Source organism: Odocoileus virginianus, unplaced genomic scaffold, assembly GCF_023699985.2.
Source record: "Odocoileus virginianus isolate 20LAN1187 ecotype Illinois unplaced genomic scaffold, Ovbor_1.2 Unplaced_Scaffold_1, whole genome shotgun sequence".
Taxonomy (NCBI): Eukaryota; Metazoa; Chordata; class Mammalia; order Artiodactyla; family Cervidae; genus Odocoileus; species Odocoileus virginianus.
The window spans coordinates 5,574,317-5,584,572 of NW_027224263.1; the positions used below are offsets into that span (position 1 = coordinate 5,574,317).

A 10,256-nucleotide genomic window follows, 5' to 3' on the forward strand; every position below is an offset into this window, starting at 1 on the left:
GATAATAGTCCATCAAATGTGTCTTTTCAGATTTTTTTCCCAGTCTAGGCTTGTCTTCCCATTCTCTTGATATTGTCATTCACAGAGTAGAAGTTTTTAGCTTTAATAAAGTACAACTTATAAATTCTTTCTTTAAAAATATCATACTTTTGCTTTTATATCTAAAAAGTCATCACCACATCAAGGGTCACGGAAGTTGTCTTCTATATTATCTTCTAGGAGGTTTCCAATTTTGTGTTTTATATTTAGTTCTATGATACATCTTTTGTCAATTTTTGTGACGGATGAAAGGTCTGTGTCTATATTCATTTTTTGCATATGCACGTCCAGTTGTTCCAGAACCATTTATTAAAGAGACTGGCTTTGCTCTCAGAACCATTTATTAAAGAGACTGGCTTTGCTCTATTTTGTTATTTGCTTGTTGTCAAAGATCAGTTGATCATATTTATGCAGGCCTATTTCTGGACTATTATCTTCCATTGATCTGTTTGTCTAATCTTTCAGTGATACTACAATATCTTGACTACTGTAGCTGTACAGTAAGTGTACAGTAAGCTGTGTATCATCAATTCTCCTACTTTGTTCTTCTTTTTGAATATTTTGTTGGCTTTTCTGAATAGCTTGCCTTTCCATATAAACTTTAGAATCAGTCAGTTTAGTTTGTCAATGTCCACAAAATAACTTTGTATGATTTTCACAGAGATTGCATTCAATCTGTATGTCAAGTAGGGAAGAACTGACAACTTGAAAGTGCTTAGTATTCCTGTCTACAACTATGGAATATTTTCCATGTATTTATTTCTTTGATACCCTCCATCAGAGTTTTGTGTTTCTCTTCACATATTGTACATATTTTGTAAAATTTATACCTATTTCATCTTTGAGTGAAAATGGTAATGTGTTTTTAGTTTTCCCAAGTTATTGAATTTAACTGACATATGATATTATGTAAGTTTAAGGTATACAGTGTGATGAGTTGATGCACATACACATATATACATATATAGTGAAATATTTATCACAATATGGTTAGTTAACAGATTCCTCACATCATATAGTTACCATTTTGCTGTTGTTACAGTGAGAACATTAACTACTCTCATAGCAACTTTGAAGTATACAACAGAGTATTGATAACTATAGTCAATATACATTAGATATAGATTATATACAGTATATACAATATACATTAGATCCCTTGAATTTATTCATCTTATAATTGAACCATTTATCCTATAAACACGTCTCCATTTCTCCCATTCCCCAGTCTTTGGCAATCACCATTCTCTTCTCTGTTTCAATGAGTTTGGTGTTTTTAGATTCCACATTTATAAACACAGTATTTGTCTTTCTCTATCTGACTTATTTCACTTAGTTGATGCCCTCAAGGTCCATCCATGTTGTTCAAATGGTAAGGTTTTTTTTTTTCTATTTTATGGCTGAATAATATTCGTGTGTGTGTGTGTGTGTGTGTGTGTGTATTATACACCACATCTTCTCTATCCATTCATCTGTCGATGGACATTTAGTTTACTTCCATGTCTTGGCTATTGTGAATAACGCTTAAAAGAACATGGGAATGCAGATATCTCTTTGAGATGATGATTTCATCTTCTTTGGATTGTATACCCAGAAGTTGGATTGCTGGATTTATATGGTCATTTTATTCTTAGTTTTTGAGGAACCTCCATACTCATTTCCATAGTGGCTGTAACACTTTACATCCCCACCAAGAGTGCACCAGGCTTCCCTTTTCTTTTTATCTCTTGTCTTTTTGATAAAAGATATGAGGTGACATTTTACTGAGGTTTTGATTTGCATTTCCCTAATGATTAGTGATATGGAAAAATCTTTTACTGAACCTGTTTGGTTATCTTCTTTGGAAAAATGTCTATTCAGATCCGTTGTCATTTTGAAATTGGAATTATTTGCTATTTTGCTATTGAGTTGTAGGAGTTCCTTATATTTTGGATATTAAATACTAAACAGATAGGTGAGTTGCAAATATTTTCTCCCATTTATAGGTTTCCTTTTCATTGTATTAATCATTTATTTGGCGGTGCAGAAGCTTTTGAGTTTGACACAGTCAAGTGAAGTTGATTTTTTCCTTTTGTTTCTTGTACATTTGGTGTCATATCCAAAATGCCACTGCCAAGACCAATGTCAATAAATTTTTTCTTTATATTTTCTTCTAGGAGTTTTATGGTTTCAGGTCTTATATTTAAGTCTTTAATCCATTTCAAGTTAATTTTTGTGGGTCATGTACAGTAAAGGTCCTCTTTAATTCTTTTGCTTGTGTATATCAAATTTTCCCAGCACCGTTTGTTGAAGAGATTATCCTTTTCTCTTTGAGTGTTCCTGGCTCTCTTGTCAAATATTAATTTTAATTCACTATATCTACATGGGCTTATTTCTGGGCTTTTGATTCTGTTCCATTGATCTATACATCTTTATACCAGTAACATAACATTTTAATTATCGATACTATAACTTTGTGATATAGTTTGAAATCAGAGTGTGATGGCTCCAGCTTTATTCTTCTTTTTAGGATTAAATAACTACATGGGGTCTTTTGTGGGTCCAAACTAATTTTAAGATTTAAAAACAAATTCTGGGGAAAATGCCATTGGAATCTTGGTAAAGATTGCATTGACTCTATAGATGGCTTGGGGTAGTATGGACATTATGACAATATTAATTCTTCAAAAAAATGAACATGATATATATTTCCATTTATTTGTTTTCAATTTCATTCATCAGTATCTTGCAGTTTTCAGTGACTAGATGTTTCATTTCCTTGATCAAGTTTATTCCTATGTATTTTGTTGTTTTTGAAACTATTGTAAATGGGACTGTTTTCTTTCTTTCTCAGATAGCTCACTGTTTTTGTATAGAAATGCAACTGATTTTAGTATGCTGATTTTGTATCCGGAAACATGACTGAATTCCTTGATTGTATCTAAGAGCTTTTAGGTAGATTCTTTAGAATTTTCTGCATATAAAATCATGCCATCTGCAAACAGACAGCTTTACTTATTGCTTTCTGATTTGAATGATTTTTATTTACTTTCCTTGTTAGTTGCTCTGTCTAGGACTTCTAGTGCTATGTTGAATAGGAGTGGAGAGAGTGAGCACCCTTGTCTTGTTTCTGATCTTAGAGAAAAAGATTTCAACCTTTTACTGTTATATATGATGTTAGCTATGGACTTGTTTATATGATCTTACTATGCTCAAGTTTGTTCCTCTATACCCAGTTTGTTGATAGTTTTTATTATTTTTATGTTAGCAGGTTGAATTTTGTCAAATGCTCTTTCTGCATCTATTTAAATCATTTTATTTTTATCATTTTTAATTTGCATATGTTGAACAATCCTTGCATCCCAGGGTTGAATCCCACTTAACTGTGATGTATAATGTTTTTTAATGTCCTGTTGAATTAAGTTTGCTATTATTTTGTTGAGAATTTTTGCCTCTATATTCATTAGTAATATTGGCCTGTAGTTTTTTCTTGTGTTGTCCATGTCTGGCTTTTTTATGATAGTAGTGCTGGCCTTGTTGAAAAAAGAAGTTTGCAATGTTCTTTTTTCTTGAAATTTTTGTAAAAGTTTGAGTAGTTCAGTTCAGTTCAGTCACTCAGTCATGTCTGATTCTTTGCGACCCCATGGACTGCAGCACGCCAGGCCTCCCTGTCCATCACCAACTCCCAGAGTCTACTCAAACTCATGCCCATTGAGTTGGTGATGCCATCCAACCATCTCATCCTCTGTCGTCCCCTTCTCCTCCCACCTTCAATCTTTCCCAGCATCAGGGTCTTTTCAAATGAGTCAGCTCTTCACATTAGGTGGCCAAAGTATTGGAGTTTCAGCTTCAACATCAGTCCTTCCAATGAACACCCAGGACTGATTTCCTTTAGGATGGACTGGTTGGATCTTGCAGTCCAAGGAGATCTTCTCCAACACCACAGTTCAAAAGCATCAACTCAAAGAGCTTGAGTAGGACTGGTATTAATTCTTTAAATGTTTGGAAAAATTCACCAGTGAAAGCATCTAGTTGTGGACTTTTTTTGGTGGGGGATTTTGGATTACTGATTCAGTCTCCTTACTCATTATTGGTCTGTTCAGATTTTCTATTTCTTCATGCTTCCATCTTGGTAGATATTTATGTTTCTTTCTAGGAATTTATTCATGATGTATAGTTAATCATACTGTATTATAATCCTTTGTATTTCAGGGGTATCAGTTACAATGTCTCCTCTTTCATTTATAATGCTATTTATTTGGGTCCTCTCTTTATTCCTTGATTAGACTAGCTAAAGGTTTATCAATTTTGCTTATCTTTTCAAAGAACCAACTTTTATTGTATTAATCTGTCCTATTGTTTTGTTATTATCTATTTCATTTATTTTTGTTCTAATCCTTATTATTTCATTCTGCCTAGCTTTGGCCTTAGTTTCTTCCTTCTTAGTACTGCCTTTGCTGCATTGTGTGAATTTTTATGTTATATTTTCACCTTAATTTAATTACAAATGTAATAAAATTTCTCAAGATATTTAATATATGTTATTTAGAAGTATGCTGTTTAATCTTCAAGCATTTGGGGATTTTCGAACTATCTTTTTGTTGTTGATTAGAGGATATATTACTTGAGTCCTATTTTTTAAAAAGAATTTAAAGTGTGTTTTATGACCCGGGATATAGTCTATCTTGGTGAGTGTTTCATGTGCACAAAAGAATGTGTATTCTGCTGTTGTTGAAGTAATCTATAGATTCTTTATGTCCAGTTGATTGATGGTGTGGTTGAGTTCACCTGTGTACTTTTGATGTTTTGCCTGCTGGATTAGTCTGTTTCTTAGAGTGATGTTGAAGTTTCCATACATTATAGTGGATTAATCTACTTTTCCTTATAGTTCTATCTGTAAGGGGACAAGTCTCCTGGCAATGTGTGTGTGTTAGTTAATTCAGTCATGTCCAACTCTTTGCAACCCTATGGACTGTAGCCTGCCAGGCTCCTCTGTCTATGGGATTCTCCAGGCAAGAATACTGGAGTGAGTTTCTGTGCTCTCCTCCTACAGGCAATAAATTCCCTCGATTTTTGTTTGTCTGAGAAAGTCTTTATATTTCCTTCACTTTTGAAGTGTAATTTCAAAGGGTACAGAATTGTAAGTTGGTGTTTTCCCTTAGTACGTTATAGCTCAGTCTCTCTCTTTTGGCCACACTGTGCTGCATGTGGAGTCTTAGTTCCCCAACCAGGGATTGAGCCCATGCCCTCAGCAGTAGAAGCATGGATTCTTAACCAGTGGACCACGAGGAAATCCCTGACTCGACTCTCTTTTAGTTTGCAAGGTTTCTGAGGAGAAGTTGGATATAATTCTTATCGTTGCTCCTCTCTTGGTAAGGTGTTTTATTCCTCTGGCTTCTTTCAAGATTTTTACTTTGTCTGATTTTCTGAAGTTTGAAAATATGTCTAAATATAGGGGTTTGTTTCTTTGTTTGCAACTATCCTGCTTAATGTTTTAGTTTCCTGGATTTTTGGTGTGGTATCTAACGTTAATTTTGGGAAAATTCTCAAGCATTATTGCTACAAATGCCTCTTTTTCTTTTTTTTCTGGTATTGCCATTACATATGTTGTTATGCCTTTTATACTTGTCCCACATTTCTTGGACATTCTGTTTTTTTGCAGGTTTTTTCCCTTTGCTTTTCAGTTTGGAAGTTTCTATTGATATATCCTCAAACTCAAAGATTCTTTCCTCAGCCATGTTTAGTCTACTAATGCGCCCATCAAAGATATTCTTCATTCCTTTTAGAGAGCTGTTGATCTCTAACATTTCTATTTGATTCTTTCTTAGACTTTCCATCTCTCTTCTTACATTATTCATGTTTGTGCATGCTGTCTACCTTTTCTTTTTTTCATTAAAGCTCTTAGCATATTAATTATAGTTTAAAAAAAAATCCTCTCCTGATAATTCCAACATTCCTGCCATACCTGACTCTGGTTGTGATGCTTGTTCAGTGTCTTTGCACTGAGTTTCTCACCTTTTTAGTGTGCTTTGAAATTTTTGTTGAAAAGCAGACTTGGTGTACTGTCTAAAAGGATCTGCAGTAAACAGGCTTTTTGTAATGTAGAGGTAAGCTGTGGGGCAAGAGGAAGAGTTCTATAGTCATATGATTAGGTTTCAGTCTTTTGAGGACTCTCTGTCTCTGGACTGAGAGATTCACCAGTGCTTCTCAGTTCTGTCTTTCTCTCCTTAGGTGAGATAGGATGGCTAGAGAGACTGAGAGTTTTATATTTTCCTTTCCCCATGTGGAAGACTAGAGGGAGGTGGCAATGGTTATTTCACTTCTCCCGAGCTGATTGGGCTCTGATAAAACCCCAGTAGGCTAGGTTCTGGTAAAATAGTTTCTTATGAGTGTAGACTGTATTAAGCAGACTGTTTTGGCATATTTCATAATTTTTCCTTTTACCCTCCTGCTGGAAGCATGAAGGGATTTTTCTCCAATATTCACTATAAGAACCAAGTTGAGTTCATGGAGGTAAAACTCAAAAAATGTGATTCTCCCTATGGTTGGGCCTCCCTGTTTTTAACTCTTAGAGTTGTTCACATCGAGCCTCCAGGAATTTGTCATTATAGTCCAGACTTTTGTACCCAGAACTGGTTTCCATGGAGGTTTCTGTTTGGAGTTTCTGATCTGATAAATAATGATTCTCTGAATTCCCCATGTATCTCTCCAATTTGGGAAGCAGTCGTTTGCCCTGTGACCTTACTTCTTTGTCAGACCTAAGAGGAGTATTGATTTTTTTCCCCAGTTTTTTCAGCTTTTTACTTTTGTTAGAATGGAGTGGCAACTTCTTCACTCCTTACATGCCAGACTAGAAGCCAAAAGTAAAGCAATAAGTTTGTACCTAAAGTTCTTAGCTGTATTCTGGGCCTTCCAGATCCACCATGGATCTCCTGCACCATGTTAGTGAGTGAATCCCTAAGTAAAGCCACAATACTCACCTACCACCAGCACTACCAAGCGTCACAAAATACTCACAACCCCTTACACATGTTCGAGTTCCTCCTCAAAACATACTCACACTGAATATCAGCTATGTATCCATTTGCTTTTTTCTCAAGAAGACAGTTCCGTGTGTTTGGAGCCTCAGTGTGATTGTCGATAATTTATGATACAACTTCTGTGTACTTACTATTCTTATCTCCTTGAGAGTTTTATGAAATAGCATTACATTATTTTGGGAGTATTTTTTTTTAAACTTTAGGGAAATACATTTTGTAAAGGAAACAATTTTGAAAGAAGTGATTGCTAAATAATCCCCATGCCCTCATGGCCCAACTCTAGTAACTGACTTCTCTTAGATTAAAGATAATTTTTGGCAGGAGTAATGGAGGTAGAAGGGAAGCAGAAGGTTCCCAGAGAGGAAGCTGAAGGAAAACTCAGTGTGAGGCGGAGGCTAGAAAGAATCCAAAATGAGCCAAGGGGTATTATGTTGAGAACTATTGACAAAGTATAAACAAAGGTTTTTAAATTTTCTTTTTAAGCCTTTTTTCCATTAAGGATATGATAATTCAATAGTCTGTTAAATCTAAGCACACATATCTTATTTTCTTTTTTACCTTTTTAAGAAGGATATTTATCAGCTGGTCATGTTCTAATGAAAAATTTTTCATGTGTTTTCATTTTATTATAAATAACATACCAGAGGTTTGTCCTAAATTAACTTTGTTTCACTTCTTCTTTATCAAAATTGATTTGCTAGGGATGTTTAATGAGAAACATGAAAGTGGGATAAAATGGGTAGAATGGAGAAGCCATAGATATTTGAAAAAATCTTAATCTCTACCTCACAATGGAAGAAAAAAAATCTTGATAATTGAAAGTGCCAAGGCTCTCATTTCCTCATTTGTGAGTATGGGCATTTCAGATTAAATCATGTTATTTTAGAAAAATCAATAGATCTCATAAAATTACCAGCCTCCTCGTGAATGCAGGGCAGTGTTTCTGAAAGCAAATATGATTTGTTGCTCTGTTCTATACGTATACTTATAGAAATCGATGAGAGATATGGAATAACCAGATAATTCCTTGGCAGTCCCTGATAAGTCACTTTTCCTTCCATTATGAGAGGAGAAGAATATTTTATCATTATGGAAATTCCAGAGTAAATTTCCACTGGCTTCTCTGGCACCCCCACAGTAAGAAGTATAACCTAAGCTCTGTTGTTCAGCATAACTTTCAGTCGGTCCTTTTAGGATGTTAGACACAAAACAGGTCACAAATATTAATTCTTCTGCATGGGCCATTTCCTCACCATTCAGACAAAGGCAACAGTCAACCAGGAGCCCCAGTGGAAGTCACAGAATAGCCTACTAAACAAGAAACATTGGACTGCTGTTGAGGGTATTTGAGCCCCATAGTGGATACTCTATCCTTTGAATTTTCCATCTATAAAACACGAAGATCAATGTCTTTCACATACTAATTATAATGGAGATGAACAAATTCCACAGAAAATCCTCCAAATTACATTACACATGGGCTTCTGCCTACTTTCTTATCTCAGCTATCATAGCTTTCTACATCTTTGCCCTGGGGAAATTATTGGGAAACAATGGAATGGCAAACAATGGATGGAGGGATGCAGAGGCAATAAGAACAGAAGGGTTTCCACCAATTAAGGAACTGATGCTTCTCTCAACTCCAGCATATTTGTTACCAGGTCATCTCTACCAGACAGTTCAGCACAATTAATTAAGAACATAGGGCTTTTGTGTTAGGTTTGGGTTTGAATTTTGGTTCTACCACTCACTCACTCACTGTGGGGTCTTGGACAAGCCCCTACTCTTTCAGGTTCAATTTCTTCATCAGTAAAATGAAGCTAAGAATGCCGTCACTAGCTTCCTTTCATGACTAAATGAAATTACTGATGTAAAAGGAGTGTAGCATGCAGCCCCAAAGCAGTACCCTGCGAGCGGAGTTTGTGGTGGTGGTGTTTATATTTGTTGTCTTTCTTTGGAACCCATATCCATCCGATGTTTGGTTTCTTTTAATATTATTGTTGAGGGCAGGTTCAGTGCATACTGTGTAAGCTGATACAAAAGGCCATTGGTCTGAAGCCATTGAATACCTGTTTTTGTCATTTTTCAAAGATGATTTTTGTCTTGTAAAATTTCTACTCATCTTTATGAACACAGGTTGACTTTAGGTCATGACTCTGGAGCCTAGAGAATTGCCAGGGGTTCAACAAAAAGTTGGGTGACATGTATGGAAAGAGTAACATGGAAACTTACATTACCATATGTAAAATAGCCAACGGGAATTTGCTGTATGGCTCAGGAAACTCAAACAGGGTCTCTGTATCAACCTAGAGGGGTGGGATGGGGAGGAGATGGGAGGGAGTTTCAAAAGGGAGGGATATATGTATACCTATGGCTGATTCATGTTGAGGTTTGACAGAAAACAGCAAAATTCTGTAAAACAATTATCCTTCAATAAAAATAAATTAATTTTTTAAAAAAAGTCATGATTAGCTGGTTGTCATTACTAACTAACCAGAGCTTTGAGCAAAAGTTCTTTTCTAACTAATCTGCTGATAGAGAAGCCATTCAATCAAACTGAACCGAGGCCTTGTGTTTCAGGCCTCTCATCCTTCACTAAGTGGTAAGGCCTGTGAGAGGGAGTGTTAAACTATGGGTCATGAAACCAGAAAAGTTCAGTCACTTGCGAGATTATGGAAGCTACTAGGCTTTAAAATAATGAATTCTAGAAGGGATGAGTCAAAATGGCAGAGTAGGAGGATGCAGAATTCACCTCCCCACACAAATACATCAAGAATACATCTACAAATGGATCATTGCTCATAGAGCACCCACTGAGCACTATCAGAGGACCTCGGACACCTAAAAGAGCAAGAGAGACCTGGGTAGGATGAAAGATAGAAGGGAAAAAAAGAGGAAGCAGTGTGGAAACTGTGCCCTTGAGGGGAGCTGAAGGAGAGGTTCCTGCACCCAGGGAAGCCCCCTCACCAGCAGGGAGATCAATGGGGTCAGAAGGTGGGGGAGCTTTGGGGACTCAGCGAACAGCCCAGCAACGAGTTTGTGGTAGGCCAGACAGAGTGAGACCTTCACAGATGGTCTGTGCCATAGCCTATGGCTCCAGTGTGAGAAGTGTATCCACTGCTGTGGACAGGAGCTGGATGCTGGAACATGGGGTTGGGAGAGAGGACTGCTGCTGGCTGCAAAGAGACAGCCTGAAAA

At 36.2% G+C, this 10,256-nt stretch overlaps 1 long non-coding RNA gene across 3 annotated transcripts in view; it reads left to right on the top strand.

The window, feature by feature from the left end:
- LOC110130650 (uncharacterized) overlaps positions 1-10,256 on the top strand; it is a 453,938-nt gene that overhangs the window by 374,817 nt on the left and 68,865 nt on the right. The gene's annotated exons all lie outside the window — the stretch shown is intronic.